Here is a 20,575-nt window from a genome sequence, read left to right on the forward strand (position 1 = left end):
TTTCTGCTTGCCAAACCCTACCTTGGCCAGTAAGTTCGCCGGATCTCCCTCCAACTGATAACTATTGGAGCATTATGTGCAGGGCCCTGTAACCGCCTCGGGATTTTGACGATCTAACGCGCCATTGACGGAATTTGGCACGGAATCCCTCAGGAGGACATCCAACAAGTCATTCAATCAATGCCAAGCCGAATAACCGCATGCATAAGGACCATCGCCTTATTGAGTCGTTCAATTTGTGAAGCTTTTTCTCTTGAATGTACGGTTTGTCTGTACACGTTTCTGGAACTGTTTGTCTGTACACGTACATCACATCTAACAATTTCCGTCCCACTTCCATTATTCCTTAGTGGTGATGTTCATGCTGTTACGCCAATTACTCCAACTGACCCAAAAAATCTTTGAGAGCCTTCTAAGGCATCAGCCTGACAACCATGTTGGGCCGATCACGGTCGTATGTAACTAAACAGGCTTCCAAAAACGGAAAATATTTTGATGGCCTTTCAGTCGATGCATACGTCACATTAGCCTTCAATCTATCCAGAGTTTGTAGAATTACACATACAGAGCTCATGGAGGCACATTGTCTGCTAAACACATCTGTATAAGAACACTCAACGTAGTGATGAGGATAAGAAAGGACTAAAGAACAATGTTACTGCTAACAAAAACAATGCTACGAAAGTTACTGCTGGACTTCGTATGCTCTCTTTGAAACCTAACTACATGAACAAACCGTTTGTTGTAAAGTTGCTATTGCTGAACCTTTCGTGATGCTTCCCTTGGGGTGGGGGGAGAGCGTTTGCTGACTGACATGAGAATATGAATCTGGAGCACGTATCTTTAACAAGAATTTATGTGAAGTTTACGGGAAAGGAATACTTTCTCAAAGCTTCCAGAATGCAAACCGTTTAGACTATAGAGAGATGCAAACAGCATTTAACGATTCAGAGTTAAATCTCAAATTTCAGCTAGCTACAAATATTATACCATTAAACAACTAAGAATGATGCTCCTAGAAGTTAATTCCACGAAGACCTAAAGCTACAGTGATCATTCGCGTACTTGGAGAAATGACAGGTTGAAGTGACAGCAGAACAGTCTTCCGTGGCAGATCACTTGTCATTCCTTTTGTTCTTTACAAGTTATGACTGCATGAAGACTAGAGAATTACGATAGTTGCGGCGTTTGACAATGTACGGAAACATACGAGTATTTTACGACGTTTACATCACCTCTCGTACTTCAAAGATGCCAAACTTCGCTCTTGTTGCGAGTCGCCCAGGTGCGGCGTTACACAGGAAGCGGCGGGGAACTGCCAGAGCAGCGCAAGGGAACTTGCTGCTGAGAGGCGAGCAACACCGAAGGACGCCAGTAAGGAAACGCGCTAAAATCAGTTTCAAAGAGAATCAATGTCGGACACACTCTGGCCGCAGGCAAGGACTGGCAAAGTTGCCTCAAGACACGCAGCAGCATTCGCAAGCCAATGAGGTCTATGCGATGTGCCAGTATCTTGCACACGTTTCACACTCAAAACAGTTTTTTAAAAGAATTTTCCGCTTCTTCAGTGTCGACGTATCCTATTTTAAACTGCAATATCTGATAAGACAACTCATACACAAACGCCCTCACGCGATAAAGATGATGATGATGGAAAAGTAATGAACGCAGCCGTATGTATTCTCCAACACTTAACGAAATTTTAACGGCATTACAGACGGAGACGCGTGCCGGTCCGGCGCACAGTTTGGATTTGCTAAGAAGTTTCGAAAATACTAGTAAAACATATGTCTTATACAACCCAGCAGAGCGTTAGCCTTCAAGGCAGTAAATTTAAAATCAGTGTAAGTCCAAAAATTTTTCATTTTACCTCCTGAGGCGATTTCCATTATAAGTATAGGTGACACCGTTCTAGAAGCTTATCTATTGCATTGCCATTAACAAAAGCCACAAAAATCTCTGATAGAACAATACAGACTTTCGCTAAACCATCTCATGATTATGGTATCTTTAACCTTACTACTAAGAGCAGCTGAAGTGCGAGATTGTGGGGTAACGGATCAATAATCGTACCAAAAACAGCTGTTTTATCCTGAAGGAATGAACTACTCCTCGGATTCATGTTTTGTGCTCAGTGCTTTCATATTCTGTGTGACCGAAACTACTGACACCAAATAAATGTAAAAGATGCCTCGACAAATAAGCTGTACAGACGAGATTCTTTGTTTCTTCGATTGCTAGCAAGTATGAAATTTTAAGTAACTGATTTTATCTTTCCGTGATTGTTTTTATAGTAGCTCTTGCAGTACATATTATCTACAATGTTGAGGACTGTTATGACTGTTTTTGGCAAAATGGTCTTTAGTAACTGACTTGACAGACTAATTAGATATTCAGTGGGAGTGCTGAAATACTTCTCGGAGGATTTTTTTAACCGTTTTTGCTTATCGCTTCCCTAGATCGTACGTCGAGTCGTAGTTCATATACTCTGCCACAGAAATTAACGTCAACAACTTTCTCATACTCACTCCATCCACATTTGTTTTTCCACAGAAAGGAATATGGTTTACTGTCACCTTCCGACTGCTCCTTTGAACACCAACCTAACTTCCAAATCTTATGGGCATGAAAACAACGTATAGCAGTTTAACCATCAGCGCCGTCTCGATCAAGTATAAAGATAGTGAACAGTTTAAATGTGCTTCCACTTAAGTAATTACCCTTGATGTATAAACCAGGGAATTTACCCACACACACACACACACACACACACACACACACACACTAGGCGGATTTCTGGATTCCTGGCTTTCACTGCATCATTTGAAGTACAAAAAACGCAGAATGCAGTTAGAGTATAGCCGCAACCACGTATCACGTCAGCTGTTAGTTTCTGTAGTGTTGGAAGTTTAGCTACGGCATTCACCAGTGCTGTCGGAAATCACTCGGATTTTAAACGGCGGAAGATTGTCGAACTTTGGTTGGAGCAATGGGGTCGCTCTAACATAGGTATATCGAGAACTCATTTTATATAATTTTGTTTTTGAAATCATAAAATTTCTATACGTGATACTACAAGTAAGAATTCCTGCTTTGTTTGAAATTTAAGTTCATAGTGCAGTTGAAGTAGGCAAACACGGTTTTTACACAGTGTATCATATACTTCGAAGTTCCGAGGAAAGAATATTCTTACATACGTGTAAGCATAAATAACTCGAGCGCATCTATTAGAAAGCTGTAGAGTAACCACGATAGTAGAACGAAAGAACTGGGTCTCGTGTGGAAATAATTGAAACTGTAGCACTGCGAATGCAACATCTGAAGTGAACAGCATACTCATTTTCAAATTGTCGGTTATAACAGGATTCGTCACTTTACTAAAGCAAAGTAATCTGTAATTATGAAGTCTTAAATAAGATAACTGTAAACGCAGTGAGAATTGTGTTTCATAATATCATAAAGAATGTTTTGGTAAGAATATTGATACTACAGCATATTTCACTTGCAGTAAAAAGTGTTTCAAAGTCATTTTGCCCAAGTCGCGGAAGAAATTGATCCGTTAACTGTTTTGATGTTGCCTGGTCATTCTAAATGAGAAATGACCGAGGTACAGTCCAGATCGAACGACAGTCTAGTACTGAGTACTTGGCAGCAGTGCAGGAAAAAAGAAAAATGAAGCTGCTCTCCCCCCCCCCCCCCCCCCCCACACACACACACACACACACACACACAGAGAGAGAGAGAGAGAGAGAGAGAAGAGCGTTAGCTTTGTTCATGGTTGGGCGTGAGACTACAATGTTTGCTTCCCAGAGAGTTGTACGCCTGCAAAGACATGTCGGACGTTTGCTGCGCGTAACGTGTGACAAAACTTCCGCGTTTCTTCTGTAATTTATGAATGTTTGTCTGCACACTGAGCAGGATTCTGGCCTCCATCAGAGCGTTGGAACGTCTCCAAGAGAACGCCGCGATGCGTGGTCGTCCTGCACCGGCACGGATAACCTGCTTTGCTCGGAGTCTCCTCATAGACGATCGATTAAATACTCTAGATGCAGTTTACCGCTTCCTACAAAAACAAGAGCGAAGAACGAAGCCCAGTAATTATCACGATATATTTTACTAACAGTGAGCAACACGAAAAGGTGCCTATGATCGATTTGTTTCCCACAAAACCGCCTTCATTTATTTGTTCCATTGTTTCCGAACGTTAACCATCGTCGTAAACACATCATGGACAGTTAAGAAAACTAATACATGTATAGAATATTTATTTCTCCTTTTTTCTTGTATTTATTTATTTTGTAGTAATGATCTGTGTACTCCATACATTCTGTTGTTACAACTGTTAATTCTGTATTTTACTCTGTTTCTGTATCATTTTCCTAACACATTTTCAAGCTAGTCTTTAGTACTCTCGGAAAGTACGGCTATTATTTTACTCGTATTGTTAATTTAATTTACACTGTTATTAGGCATTCTTTTTCGGGTTTACTGTTTGTCTTTTTCTTGCTTTCTCTTTTACATTTATTTAGTGTTTAACTTTTAATTTTTTAATTACATTACTACTGTACTGTCAAAGATGACATTGCCCTTGCCCCACTTTTGATGACTAACATCTTTTTCAGTGTTGTTCTCGAATACTCTACCACCTTCTAGTCAGTTACAATTTGATGATAAATTAATTCTGTAGATCACACCTAATATTGTGAATATTGTCCTTCTCATTTATATTTATTTTATTATTTTGCTTCATTTTCGTGATACGCTGCAACTTTTACACAACTGCCTGGAAATTTCTTAAATTGTTTTTACACAATGAGGGCAAAATATCTGAAAGCGAAAAGTGACTGTATCAGAATAACTGGACAGAGAAAACGCCAACGCTGGGTATAAATATCTCTATGTGTTATAAAAATGCATTTAAGTATGTACAATAATATGACGAAAGTCCTGGGACACCACCTAATATCATGTCGGACCTCCTTTGGCCAGGAGTAGTGCTGCAGCTCAACGTAGCGTGCACTCAGCAAGTAGTAAGAAGACCCCTACAGAAATATTGAGCCATACTGCCTCTACAACCGTCCATAATTGCGAAAGTGTTGCCGGTGCACGATTTTTGCGCACGGACTGATCTTCCGATTATGTCTCTCAAATGTTCGAAGGGATTCATATATGTGTATCTGGATAGCTATGTCATTCGCTCTAACTGTCCAGAACGTTCTTCAAACCAATCGTGAATTGTGTTCTGGCAACAGTCCATGAATGACTGTAAATGGCGGCCAAATAGCCGAACATAACCATTTCCAGACAATGATCGGTTCGGCTGGACCAGAGAATCCATTCCATTCCATTTAAACACAAACCACTCCATTACGGAGCCAACATCAGCTTGCACAGTGCCTTGTTGACAACTTGGGCTTATGGCTTCGTGGGATCTACATCATACTCAAACCCTACCATCACCTCTTACCAACCGAAATAGGTACTCACCTGACTACTCAACGGTTCTGTAGTCGTCTGATTACGAGCCCAGGTGAGGCGCTGCAGGCAATGGCGTGAGGTTAGCATAGGCATTCGTGTAGCTTGTCTGCCGCCATATCCCATTAACGCCAAATTTCGCTGCACTGTCGTGACAGATACGTTCGTCGTACGTCCCACATTTATTTCTGCAGTTATTTCACGTATTATTAATTGTCTATTAGCACTGACAACTCTATCAAAACGAGGCTGCTTTCAGTAGTTAAGTGAAGGCTGTCGGCCACTGCTTCTCCTTCTTGCTTCTCAGAAATTTGTATGATAAACTTCTCGAGAAAGTGCGTTCTGAAGTTTGCTTTGGCTATTAATAATCTTTGTTATTGGTAGTTCCTTAAGCCTGATGCTCTGTTCCGACTTAAGGCCACCGTGCACGATCAAACAATCTGTCAAATTTTACAATTTTAGTCGCATATTTAACCGTATACGTTGCTGTTTGTCGTGTTTCTCTAACATAACTTATGTCTTCGTGATAATTTTGATCGACGGAAAATTTGACAAAATGATGGACGTTGTTTGATATTGTTGTCTCGCAGCATGCGTTCAGTGAAAAACAATGTTAATACAATTTATTCCAATGTATCTTGAGTTTGCAAAACTGTGGAAATATCAAGGATAAAATCATAGTAGCACAATGGCAATTACCAGAATAGTAGAGGTGTCCATACTTCTGAGCCATATATTAGGAAGCAAGAGGTTAAGAAGAAAATCAGTATTCTCCGCATAATATACAAGCGAGAGTGCAATAAAACAGGAAAAATAAAAATTGATGTTCTCCGGTTCTTCCATGGGCGATGTAGGTCATACGTTCCGACCTTGTGGTATTTTAATGAACTGTCATTAGAGAAAAAAGTAAGAGAGAATAAATTCTCGAACACTTGTATGTTTTTCTTTTCAGTGTGTGGACGAATTAACTATAAAGTAATTAAAAGATTCACTGTCTCTTCCCAGAAAATTACTGTAATATTCAAATCCCGAGGTAACATTTCTCTATCAGGTTTTGATGCTTATTTTCCTCTCTCGTTTTAAATCATTCCCGGAACCAGCCGCTTCTTCTTCTTCTTCTTCTTCTTCTTCTTCTTCTTCTCGAAACACAGTGCCAAATTCAATGTTAGAAATGTTTTATATGTATTTATAGCCATTACCACTAGTGTCTAAATACGGCATACGCTACAAAAGTGGGATTAAATCGACAAACTTTGTTGATAAGTGCACGGTCTTGCTTGAGAAATCCGTGGCTAGATTTCCCGTCAGATCACCGAAGTTAAGCGCTGTCGGGCTTGGCTAACGCTTGGTTGGATGACCGTTCAGGTTCGCTGTGCGCAGTTGGCAACCGTGGTGCACTCAGCGCTTGTGAGGCCAATTGAGAAGTAGCGACTCCGATCACAAAAGGTCATAACAGCGGTGTGTTGACCACAAGCCCCTCCATATTCGCAACCAGTGACGCCTTCGGTTGAGGATGACACGGCGGTCGGTCGGTGCTGTTAGGCCTTCCGAGGCCTTTTCGGACGGGGTATAGTATCACGGAAGGTATCTCATAACGTCGCTATCACTGTTTGGTGCTGAGCTAAGCTAAGCGGAGTGACATAGCGTTGACGTTCCGTCTCGTGTGAACACTCCATTTGACGGTGACATCGCCTACCTTTCCGTTCCGTTGACATGTCACGGGAATTGGCCTTTATCCTGAACGAGCTTTCGAAATAGCAGATGGCCGTGTCGCTAGGTATCAGGCGGCCGCCGGGAGTGCCAGCAATTCCTCCCCCCTCCCCCCCCCCCCCCCCCGCGCGCAGGCGGTGGGTGGAGGGGGGGACAGGGACGCGCTGCCGCGGCGTGTGCACGGGCCGGGGGGCGTTGCGCAGGGCGTCAACTTGACCCGCTTCCCTGTGAACGCCAGAAGAGCGCCGGGCCAGCGCAGGTCCCCCGCTTCCTGCCGCGCCGCTGGATCGCCCACATCCTGGCAGTCCTCAACTCTAGACGCCGTCTCCGCTTCCACTCCGCGGACTGCTTCATTGCCCTCCTGGCCGCACAACCCGTGGGCCTCGTTATCCGATACGGCTGCTGCTGGTACTGCTGCCAGCGACACTTAGCCATTTGCCTCCCGCAGCGCTGACGATGATTTGTGCGCGTCCACAGCTCTGCGAATCCACTGCGCTTAGAGACAGGAGTTAGACGCTCAGTCTGTCACGTGACGCTGGTCTTTGGTTACTGTTTATGTCGATTCACGCCGGATGTCACTCACATGAACGTCAAAACATTCCTCAGTGCTCTTCAGATGGCGAGAGCGAAACTCGATGGGAAGATTCCGTCAAAGACTCTCTGGAATAGTTTCAGTTTCTACGTTGACACGGGAACGCTTACGACGTTGTCTGCCGACACTGGTATTTAATCTGCTCTCGTTGCGCTCACGCATGTTACAGTAATCTAGTTTGCGCTGCTGTTCTTCTTTTTCTTATTTTCCCCCCTTCAATTTTGATCAACTAATGACAATTTCAATTCCTTCTACTCGTATATTTGCTCTCTTCCTTTCCTTTAATATTCGTTCAATTTTTCAACGTGTCGCTTCTTCAGACCACGTCAAACTTTTTCTGCTTCTGCCATGGAAACCTGAACTTAACAATTTCCTTCTGAAAATATCACTTTCTACTACATATCCATGGAGAAGAAATAAAAACTTTGAGGTTCACCGATGACATTGTAATTCTGTCAGAGACAGCAAAGGATCTGGAAGAGCAGTTGAACGGAATGGACAGTGTCTTGAAAGGAGGATATAAGATAAACATCAACAAAAGCAAAACGAGAATAATGGAATGTAGTCGAATTAAATAGAGTGATGCTGCCGGAATTAGATTAGGAAATGAGACACTTAAAGTAGTAAAGGAGTTTTGCTATTTGGGGAGCAAAATAACTGATGATGGTCGAAGGAGAGAGGATATAAAATGTACACTAGCAATGGTAAGGAAAGCGTTTCTGAAGAGAAATTTGTTAACATCGAGTTTAGATTTAAATGTCAGGAAGTCGTTTCTGAAAGAATTTGTATGGAGTGTAGCCATGTATGGAAGTGAAACGTGGACGATAAATAGTTTGGACAAGAAGAGAATAGAAGCTTTAGAAATGTGGTGCTACAGAAGAACGCTAAAGATTAGATGGGTAGATCACATAACTAATGAGGAGGTATTGAATAGGATTGGGGAGAAGAGAAGTTTGTGGCACAACTTGACTAGAAGAAGGGATCAGTTGGTAGGACATGTTCTGAGGCATCAAGGGATCGCCCATTTAGTATTGGAGGGCAGCGTGGAGGGTAAAAATCGTAGAGGGAGACCAAGGGATGAGTACACTAAACAGTAGGTACTGGGAGATGTTCAAGCTTGCACAGGATAGAGTAGAATGGAGAGCTGCATCAAACCAGTGTCTGGACTGAAGACAACTACAACTACTACTACTACTACTACTACTACTACTACTACATATTACCTCTTCTTCCTCTTTATGCCGTGTATTCGTAAATATTTAATTTCTCGGATCCAGATAACTCGTTTATTTTCCCAGAGATAATCTAACATCTGAGACCTTAGTTTCTCCCAGGATAAACATACGTCAATAACTTCCGGGAATGCAGCCGATTGACGTCGTCGACAACCGCCGATATGTCAACAGGAGAACACCCTGCCGTTGTCAAGGCAAAACTGCTGTACGAAAGCGCAGTGCAAGCGAGTTTAAAACCTTCGTTTTCAGAGAAATTCCGTAAACACACACACAATATATGACACACACAGAGCAAACACTAGCGCCATCACAAACTAAAGACGACCGACGTCAGAAATTATCGATAGTGAAATTAATGATCAACGGGTGAGGTAAAACAAACTCTGTTCCTCTGCTTTTTGGCAAATGAGGCAGCAGGATTTCAAGAAAAATTTGTTACAAAATCTCTGTTCATAAGGTTAATTGCTACTTTAATTTAAATAGATTCCTTAATAACACTATTCCAATAGCTGGAAGCGCCTGCCGGAACATCCTCGTTGTTATATCCCGTATGATGATCGTTGCCAAGACAGTGTTCTCTGATGGCAGATTTGCTCAACTGTTGTAAGCGTGTGTGCTGCTTATGCTCTGTGCACTGGTCCTCCACAGTCCTGAAGGTCTGCCCAACATATGACGTTCCACAGCTGCAAGGAATACGGTAGACAACCTACTTACGCAAACCATGATCATCTTTTACGGAACCTAAAATGACCCTGATCTTAGATCCTGGTCGAAAAACAGACTTCGCATCATATTTCCACAAAATACGACCAATCCTATTCGAAATGCTCCCTTCGTAAGGCAAAAAGGCCGTAGACTTTGGTGTCACCTCCGTAGTATCATCATTCACCCTGTGCACAGTTGCTCGATAACGCAACGCACATCTAATCTTTCACTGTAACCATTCTGACGAAAGATGACTTCGAGATCGTTCTCTGGCATATCGTGTGGCAAAACACTTTGCTACTCTGTTGAGCTCTACAGTAGGTCAGTGTGGACTCTACATTAAGAACTCGCCGGATTTTAGGTCGATTAGATATAGTTGATATGGGAAGGCCGTTGTCGCTTGTTACTGCCAATTTGTTTATGGACGATTTAGAGGAACGTGCCTTGGAGTCGGCGGCTTTGAAACCTGCGTGTCTTTCAGATATGTAGACGATACTTCTGTTGTTTGGCCTCATGTCAGTGACAATTTGAACGACTTTTTAGAAAACCTGAATTCAATCCACCGGAATATTCGTTTCAAGCGGGACATGGAAAAGAATGGCTGTCTCACTTTCGTTGACGTGTCTGTCAGGAGGAAAGTGGATGGCACATTGGGACTTTACGTTTGTAGGAAGTGTACTGACATTGACTTGTATCTACAAACAGAGGAAAGTAGAACTTTCGCATAACTTGTCATTTACAAGTGAGGGAATTTTTGTGCATTATAAAACAGTAATGTAAACTATAAAAAAAAGAAATCTTACACAACAGGTACTTTTCATACAATGATACAAACAATATTATAAAATCTGTTTAGAAATTCTTTCACTAGTAGAAGCCTTCCTCCATTGGCTCAATGTGAAGGGGTACTTCGTACCTTGGTTCACATGTCAAATGTTATATCAGACCCTGAGTTGTCAGTTGAGTTAGCCCATGTCGAAGTCACCTTTCGTCAGAATGGTTATAAAGAAAGAAAGATTATACGTGCGTTGTGCTATCGACCAACTGCGCACAGGGTGAATGATGATACTGCCAAGGGTTACGAAGGGACCATTTCGGTGTTTTTCGACCACTATCTAAGATCACTGTCCTTTTAGATTCCGTAAAGGATGATCTTTGTTTTCGTAAGGGAAGAGTGTACCGTATTCCTTGCAGTTGTGGCACGCCATATAATAGACAGGCTACCAGGACTGCGGAGAATCGGTGTATAGAGCATAAACGGCACACACGCTTACAGCAGACGAGCAAATCCGCATCTGCAGAACATTTCCTTGGCACCAGTCATCCTATGGAATATAACACGGCTTTTCTGGCATGCACTTCCATCTAAGGAAGCTGTTGAAATTAAATTAGCAAGTAACTTTATGAATAGAGTTGGTGGTTTCTGTTTTAAATGGCACAGTGTGCTCCTGTCTATGTATCGGCCGTTGTCGACGACTTCGCTCGGCTGCATTACAGTGAGTTATTTGAACACACTGAGATCTCTTTCGTCAGCCTATTATTCATCGCGTACAAGTGTCTGAAAATTATCAGTATTCTTTTTCCCATTGTTTGTTTTTCCCTGTATTTAATGTTTCTTCTTTGCCTCTTAACTTCCAGGCTTTCGTACTTCCTTTTTTTTCTGAATCATCAGTCTTCTGACTGGACTGATGCGGTCTGCCACGAATTACTCTTCTGTGCCAACCTCTTCACTTCAGAGTACCATGTGCAGCCTACGTCCTAAATTATTTGCTGGATGTATTCCAATATCTGTCTTCCTCTACAGTTTTGACCCTCTACAGGTCCTTCTAGTACCACGGATATTACGGCCTGACGTCTCAACACATGCTTTATCAACCTGTCCCTTCTTGTCAGTGGTTTTCCACATATTCCTTTCCTCGCCTATTCTGCGGAGGACCACCTCATTCCTAACCTTATCAATCCACCTAATTTTCAACATTCTTCGGTAGCACCATATCTCAAATGCTTCGATTCTCTTCTGTTCCTTTTTTCCTACAGTCCGCGTTTCACTACCATACAATAATGTGCTCCAGACGTACTTATTCAGAAATTTCTTCCTCAAATTAAGGGTTATGTTTGATACTAGCAGACTTCTCTTGGCCAGGAATGCCCTTTTTGCCATTGCTAGTCTGCTTTTGATGTTCTCCTTGATCCGTCCGCCATTGGTTATTTTTCTGTCTAGGTAGTAGAATTCCTTAACGTCATTTACATTGTGACCATCAATCCTGATGTTAAGTTTGTTATTCTCATTTCTGAAGCTTCTCATTACTTTCGTCTTTCTTCGATTTACTCTCAACCCATATTCTGCACCCATTAGACTGTTCGTTCCATTCCTGTAATTCTTCTTGACATTCACTGACGATAACAATGTCATCACTGAATCTTCTTATTGAATCCTTTCACCATGAATTTTAATCCCACTTTTGAACCCTCTTATTTCCGTCATTGCTGCTTCGATGTATAGATTGAAAGTAGGGCCCTGTCTTACACCCTTCTTAATACGAGTACTTCCTTCTTGGTCTTCCAGTCTCATTATTCCATCTTGGTTCTTGTAAATTTGGATATTACCTGTGTTTACCTATAGTTTACCGCTGTTTTTCTCAGAATTTCGAACATTTTGTATAATTTATTATAGGTTTTCGAACGCTTTTTCCATATCGACATATCCTATGCCTCCATTATCAACCGCAACGTCAGAACTGCCTCTCTGATGCCTTTACCTTTCCTAAAGCCAAACTGATCATTATCTAACAGATCCTCCATTTTCTTTTCCATCTTTATTATCAGAAACTTGGATGAGTGAGTTGCTAAGCTGATTGTGCGACAATTCTCGGACATGTGGGCTCTCACTATCTTCGTAATCGTGTGGACGATGTTTTTCCGCAATTTTAGTAGTACATCGCCAGTGTCATACATTCTACACACCGAAGTGAATAGTCGTTCTGTTGCCACTTCCCCCAATTATTTTAAGTCTTCAAAAGTTCTTCTAAATTCTGATTCTCTCCTGTTTCTTCTTCTGTCACGTCATCAGACAAGTCCCCCTCACAGAGGCCTTCAGTGTACTCTTTCCACCTATCCACTCCCTTCTCTCCATTTAACGGTAGAATTCCCATTGCACTGTTAATGTTACCGCCTTTGCTTTTAACTACACCGAAGGTTGTTTTTTTTTTTCATTTATTGACATTTTTCATGTAGTCTTCCGCCTTAGTTGCTGTGTAATTCCCATTTATTTCATTTCTAAGTGACTTGTACTTCTGTATTCCTAAATTTCCCTGAACAGCTATGCACTTCCTTCTTTCGTCGATCAACTGGAGTATTTCTTCTGTTAGCCATGGTTTATTCGCAGTTACTTTTTGTACTGCGTTTTTCTTTTCAACTTCTGTGAGTGCCCATTTTAGATATGTCCATTCCTCTTCCAGGGAACCTCCTGCTGAGCTATTCATTACCGCAGTATCGATGGCCTCTGAGAACTTTTAGCGTATCTCTTCATTCCTTAGTATTTCCGTAACCCACTACTTTGCGCATTGATTTCTTTATTTTGTTTTTACTTCAGCAGCGGCTGTCTCTAAGTATCTTTAGTTCTTTCGCTGACGCTTTATGAGCTGTGATCCACAAAACTTACCGAGAATATATTCGCACGAAAATGTTACTGTGAATGCCGTTAATTCAGTAGCTAATATGAACTCTAAACTGATTTGTCCTAATTTACTGGCATTCACGATGTAAAACTACAGGACTATTTTCGTGCGTATTCTATATTCAGTAGCTACCTTACTTGTCTCATTTCTGTTTGCAGGCGACTGCACATTTTTTAAACAGTGCTTTCTTTAACAACAGCTTCTGCGGTACAGTAACTAACAATTTATTACCTTCGAGGTATTTGGTATCAGCGTGGATAGTTTTCGAGCACATAGCAGAATGTTGCGCTTCTTAGGAAGCTAACAACAGTCGAAAGTGTTTCATCAGGCTGTACTCTTTTACCATATGACTTATCACACCATACATTGCTATAATCCAGAAGGTCGCTCTCTCTCTCTCTCTCTCTCTCTCTCTCTGCTGAAATCGTCTCCTTAATTTGGATGCAAGAAATCACCCCAATTGGCTATCAAAACCAAATGCTATGCACATCATCTAGGAGAATGCGGAGACGTAGTTGAATGTGTTCACTCCTTTATACCCGATAAAAACGCACATTGTTTACGCTGGATCAAATCCTCTATGGGCCATTCCAAGTTAAGTTTTCCTATATGACGTAGGACGGATGTTGGGCCGGTCTTTTGCAGCAGACGCGACAGGTACCCTTTTCCATCCCCGTCTAATTTGAGCCTTTGCTCCGTCTGTGATAACATCAAAAGTCGATAGAACGATAAAATCTAATCTTCCTTCGTCTTCATATACTGAGATACACACACAGGAATAACAGAACACCTATTTTACTAGAAACAAGTACATTGCAATGCACCTGAAGACAAACTGCGGTGTAAGAATTAAAATATAACCCATATATACACATGCTGTTCCAGAAGGGACAGTCTCTATTCAGGATACGACAGGGGCAATTACTCGAAGCAAAAGTGTATTCCCTGAAAGCTATGAACACTTATCTTCGCTACTGTGAGAAACATCTACTCTACTGAACAAGTGCTCGCAGCTCGTAAGATATGAATTTTAAAGCCCATTTTCAATGTTTTTTTTCTCTCTCCGAATGATCGTCGCTGTAGTATTCCTGAATATTGACCATTCCTCCTGGGAAACCTATGTATTTCAAATGCTCCCGTAATGTTTACATAAAATTCAAGAATACCTTACCTGTACTGTAATGTGTGATTTCGGAAAGCATTGTGACATTGTTTGTTATGTTCGCAGAAAATGGCAGTCCGGAAAAACACCACAGGCTACCGCTTTAGTAACTGCGAATGTGGGCAGTTAGTTAAGCTGGCCCTAATGTAGGTTAATCGACTGGTGGATCTGGGCCGGCCATTGCAGCAACACGTTCCTGACCTCGCACCGACCGTCTGTCCCTCTGCCAGAAGCTCTGTATGCATTTTCTGCCACTTCAGAAGACACACTAATACGAAAGCAACAAAATGTTCTCCTAGGATGAAACTAAGCTCTATTTTAGACACTTGGCATGAACTGAGATGATGTGTCATTGTTTCGCGTGAAAACACAATTAAGAAGATATATTTCGGAAATAGAGGGGTAGTGTCAGATTGTATTCTTTAATTTGGACCAAGAGGCATTTTATGAATGACTCAGTGCTAAGATCACGGCACACAAAGGCAAGCGTTCGTGTTCAACCCCCTTCCGTCATAAATTATCACTCCGTCAGACACTATCAGGCCCCTTCAGTAAAATGATGTGCTTTTACTGGAAGACGTTGATCTACGAGTATGGCGGTTGTCCCGCCCTCCTATGTTACCAAAAATTTGGAAGGATCTGTCTGGAATATTTCACCCTTAATACCTTTTTTTTAATTACCATTATTCTCTGATTCAGTAGTCGTCCTTTGTTTCGAGTGCAAGTCCATTTTGTATTGGTTGGCATATTTCTGTCCATACACACACTGTGATCAAAAGTATCCGGACAGCTGGCTGAAAATGACTTACAAGTTCGGGGCGCCCTCCATCGGTAATGCTGGAAATCAATACAGTGTTGGCCCACCCTTAGCCGTGATGACAGCTCCCACTCTCGCAGGCATACGTTCAGACCGGTGCTGGAAGGCTTCTTGCGGAATGGCAGGCCATTCTTCACGGAGTGCTGCGCTGAGGAGAGATACCTATGTCGGTTGGTGAAGCCTGGCAGGAATTCGGCGTTCCAAAACATCCCAAATTTGTTCTATAGATTCAGGTCAGGACTCTGTGTAGGCCAAGCCATTACAGGGATGTTATTGTCATGTAACCACTCCACCACAGGGTATGCATTATGAGGTGCTCGAACGTGTTGAAAGTGCTTAAAACATCAATGTAGGCCTCTGCTGTGATAGTGCCACGCAAAACAACAAGGGGTCCAAGCCCCCTCCATGAAAAACACGCTCACACCATAACAGCACCGCCTCCGAATTTTACTATTGGCACTACACAAGCTGGCAGATGACGTCACTCCACACAGCGTTTTCCCACTGTTCAATCGTCCAATGTTTACGCTCCTTACACCAAGCGAGGCGTCGTTTTGCGTGATGTGCGGCTTATGAGCAGCCACTCGACCATGAAATCCAAGTTTTCTCACCTCTCGCCTAATTGTCACAGTACTTGCAGTGGATCCTGATGTAGTTTGGAATTCCTGTGTGATGGTCTGGATAGATGAAACTTCCTGGCAGATTAAAACTGTGTGCCCGACCGAGACTCGAACTCGGGACCTTTGCCTTTCGCGGGCAAGTGCTCTACCATCTGAGCTACCGAAGCACGACTCACGCCCGGTACTCACAGCCTTACTTCTGCCAGTACCTCGTCTCCTACCTTCCAAACTTTACAGAAGCTCTCCAGCGAACCTTGCAGAACTAGCACTCCTGAAAGAAAGGATATTGCGGAGACATGGCTTAGCCACAGCCTGGGGGATGTTTCCAGAATGAGATTTTCACTCTGCAGCGGAGTGTGCGCTGATATGAAACTTCCTGGCAGATTAAAACTGTGTGCCCGACCGAGACTCGAACTCGGGACCTTTGCCTTTCGCGGGCAAGTGCTCTACCATCTGAGCTACCGAAGCACGACTCACGCCCGGTACTCACAGCCTTACTTCTGCCAGTACCTCGTCTCCTACCTTCCAAACTTTACAGAAGCTCTCCTGCGAACCTTGCAGAACTAGCACTCCTGAAAGAAAGGATATTGCGGAGACATGGCTTAGCCACAGCCTGGGGGATGTTTCCAGAATGAGATTTTCACTCTGCAGCGGAGTGTGCGCTGATATGAAACTTCCTGGCAGATTAAAACTGTGTGCCCGACCGAGACTCGAACTCGGGACCTTTGCCTTTCGCGGGCAAGTGCTCTACCATCTGAGCTACCGAAGCACGACTCACGCCCGGTACTCACAGCCTTACTTCTGCCAGTACCTCGTCTCCTACCTTCCAAACTTTACAGAAGCTCTCCTGCGAACCTTGCTGGATAGATGTCTGCCCATTACACATTACAACCCTCTTCAACTGTCGACGGTCTGCCAGTCAACACACGAGGTCGGCCTGTACGCTTTTGTGCTGTACGTGTCCCTTCACGTTTCCACTTCACTACCACAACGGAAACAATGGACCTAGGGATGTTTAAGAGTGTTGAAATCTCGCGTACAGACGTCTGACACAAGTGACACCCAATCGCCTGACCACGTTCGAAGTCCGCGAGTTCCGCGGAGCGCCCCATTCTGCTCTCTCACGAAGTCGCTGATATGGAGTACCTGGCAGTAAGGTGGCAGCACAATGCACCTAATACGGAAAACATATGTTTTTGGGGGTGTCCGCATACTTTTGGTCACACAGTGTATGTGAATTCTTTATGAAAGTACGAGTATTTTGTAATACATAGTATGGGGGACGTGTGTTGTTATAAAGCAGCACGGAACTTGGCGCACCATTCCAGAGCGGCGTGTTTCGACAGTCGTGCGATTCCATACACATTCTTCATTCTCTACAGATGTCTACCGGTGTTTGTCCTTCGGCAGCTAAGAAAAGAATAACAGCACGTTGGTCCTGTTTGGAGGCATTTACAGCACGCACATAGGAAAGACAAGAATGCTCTAACCTACATGTCGGTGTTTATATACTGGCGCCGGAGTCGCTCTATGTTGCATATACCCTGCACCAATGCCATCAAACGAAAACTTTTCAAATGCCCCTTCCATATCTTTCACATTTCAATAATCATTCACTTTGTTGAAATGCACAAGATATATAGCGTTCCTTGCTTCTTTCGTCATTGCATACGTTTATGGACTAACAAAGAACAGGTAGCTAAGTTTTTTTGCAAACGTGAACATTAAAAATGTTATGCCCACGAGTTGAAAGCTCAAAATGTAACTAAGAAGAAGTAGTACCATTAAGCAAACAAACATTGGTTTTGGAGTTCCAGCTTCATTTGCTATCGATATAAATACATTAAAAGTGGAATTAAATGGATTACGAAAGTATCCTTTTCAAATTGCATCCTTCTCTTCTTGTTTTGTAAAAGTATATTAACAACAAACCACTTGCGTTAACGAGGCCGCATGTGTCGTATTAGTAGAGCAAACATACATTCGAGAACAGAAAAACGTTCGAAACTGTCTTCCTGACACCATGTTATTAACGCAAGCATTGTAATTTTTAGTATTTAAAACAGCTGTTGCGTGCAACCGACAGAAATAATGAACAAGCTATCGTAAACAGTAGTCTGCTGAATTTTTGGGCTGTTTAAGATGGCGGCAGGCCCCGCCAACTGGCTTCAAAACAGCATACAGCGTAAGTCTATAGCGCCATCTCTCTTTTGTTTTTTTTTTTTTCTTCTTTACCTCATAGGACTAAAGAAGAGGAACAGAGATGCAGCAATGTGCCGCAGCCGTTTGACGTTGTCGACGTAAGAAGTTAACTAGTTTGTTGCCATACAGACGAACAGAAATTTCTTGACATCCGAAAAGTATATACAACACCCTTACATAATCACAGTGAAATTCTTGTTACTCATAACCATTCCTAAAAGTGTGTGTTTACCGAGCGATGTCAGAAAGTATATAGTACCGGTAAGTTTTATTTTGTTTAACTTTGTTGTGCTCAGTTCATCCTGGTAAATGAGAATTTGTTTAATATGTCAGTCAGAACAATTAGCAGGTTAAATTATCAGAATTCTTCATGTATCATAAAATTCAGACAACCGTTTCAATTTCTATTTATATATAAATTCGCTGTCTGTCATATTGGATAGTTAAACTTCACCACTGATTAATTTTTCTCTCTACATCTACTTCAAGTAATGCGTTTGTGGTCTGTTTCAATGAATGAAGGTATGTACGAGCGTATAAAGTCTCTATGTTGAAAACAGAGGTAATGTTTTAACAGAGTTGGTTACCTTATACGTATGATGTAGTCATCTTATTGTCTGTACAAGCATACTAGAAGTTCGTCGACATTAAACTTTGTGAAGAATAGTAAGAATCAGTTTATCTTTGGAGATAAAATAGTTTACTAAAGAAGGTAGCAATTGTTCAGCAGTTAAAAGATACAGTACAGGGGAAATTTTGTACCATTGTAACATAATGTAGGCTTCACGTTCTGTGTTTACTTCAATTAAAATTTCCGTGTTGGGAGGCCGTGGTCTATATACAAACTATTTAATCACTTTTTGCGTCCATCAACAGGAGACATCTTCGGAGATAAATCAGCAACTATATCGAAAGCTTAAACTGATTCTGAATTAATACAATTATATGAAAGCCATCACAATAGGTCACGCGAGCCGAATGCGTGATTATCTCTCGCCGGTGACATCTTCGTAGATTAAAAAATAATCGACCATTACTGTCCTGACCAAAGTTGGTATCCACATTTTATTTAATGTGCTTACCTTTTCTTTTCTATCAAAATTGTCACGATTTGTTACAGATCAATACCCCTTGCGCTGCCCCCCCCCTCCCCTCTCCGTCCTGGTTAGTTATAATCTGGGTAATTTGCCTACGATTTAAGAAAAGCTAGTTTTTCACGCATCTCAGTGTTTATAACGTCACGTCTCCTCAACCGTGGGTCGTACACTAATTCTGTAGGTACTTTCAGTAGTATATGTGTATACTGAAGTTTGAGTAAGCGATAAATTTTTAACCTTTCATTATTTTGCAGGGGGTGTCGACGAGAAAAAGATTCTACGAGGTTTGAAACTATGAGTTAAGTTTGTTAGAGGTCGGTAAGTGCTCTCATTCTCAAATGCAGGACGAATAAGCACTCCGTCATCAGGCCACAAGTGGCCCATCGGGATCATCCGACCGCCGTGTCATCCTCAGATGAGGATGCGGATAGGAGGGACGTGTGGTCAGCACACCGCTCTCCCGGTCGTTACGATGGTTTTCTTTGACCAGAGCCGTTACTATTCGATCGAGTAGCTCCTCAATTGGCATCACGAGGCTGAGTGCACCGCGAAAAATGGCAACAGCACATGGCGGCCCGGATGGTTACCCATCCAAGTGCCGGCCACGCCCGACAGCGCTTAACTTCGGTAATCTGACGGGAACCAGTGTATCCACTGCGGCAAGGCCGTTGCCCGCAGGACGAATACAGACTGGGTAAATTTCGCGCCGTGAGTTGCTTTGCCTCAAGACGTATACACACTTTCTAATTTTAATAGTTAGGTCACTGATGGCATAGAAACAATTTTGGTCTCGCATGAGGTGCAAAACGATTTTTTAGCACACTAGAAAAATAACAGAGGGACAGATTTGACAGTTGTTTAAGCGCAGTCTTTCATGAGTAGAACAATCATGAAGCTTGTTGGCATCGTTGGTTGTACGATGGACGGGAGACGAGAGAGATTAGAGGCTAGGCTTGGTGTCTCACTAATAAAGATAAATCCAAAGGTATCGGGTCCCATACCTGGTCAGTCCTTCACTTATTGACCCGACTTTCTCACTTATCACGTCTGCCAATGTTTACTAATGTGAAACATGCCGAGTTGCACAGTGGTTCAGAATCCACGTTAAACTGTAACTCCCCCTACAATCGGGTGGGTAAGTCAGTTCATAGATCGGTCGAAGGCTACGGCAAACCATCTCCAATAGGACCATGGCTAGTAACACTCAATTCTGAGACGAAAAATATGTAGACTTCTGCAGACAGCTTCACCAACTTAGAGGACTAATATGTAGGGCGACAAGG

At 42.4% G+C, this 20,575-nt stretch overlaps 1 protein-coding gene and 1 pseudogene across 1 annotated transcript in view; both read right to left on the reverse strand.

The window, feature by feature from the left end:
• Window positions 1-20,575, reverse strand: part of LOC124786249 (sodium- and chloride-dependent GABA transporter ine-like) — a 332,165-nt gene that overhangs the window by 218,214 nt on the left and 93,376 nt on the right.
• On the reverse strand, window positions 19,848-19,965 carry LOC124726035 (annotated as a pseudogene).

This window comes from Schistocerca piceifrons, chromosome 1 (assembly GCF_021461385.2).
Source record: "Schistocerca piceifrons isolate TAMUIC-IGC-003096 chromosome 1, iqSchPice1.1, whole genome shotgun sequence".
NCBI lineage: Eukaryota > Metazoa > Arthropoda > Insecta > Orthoptera > Acrididae > Schistocerca > Schistocerca piceifrons.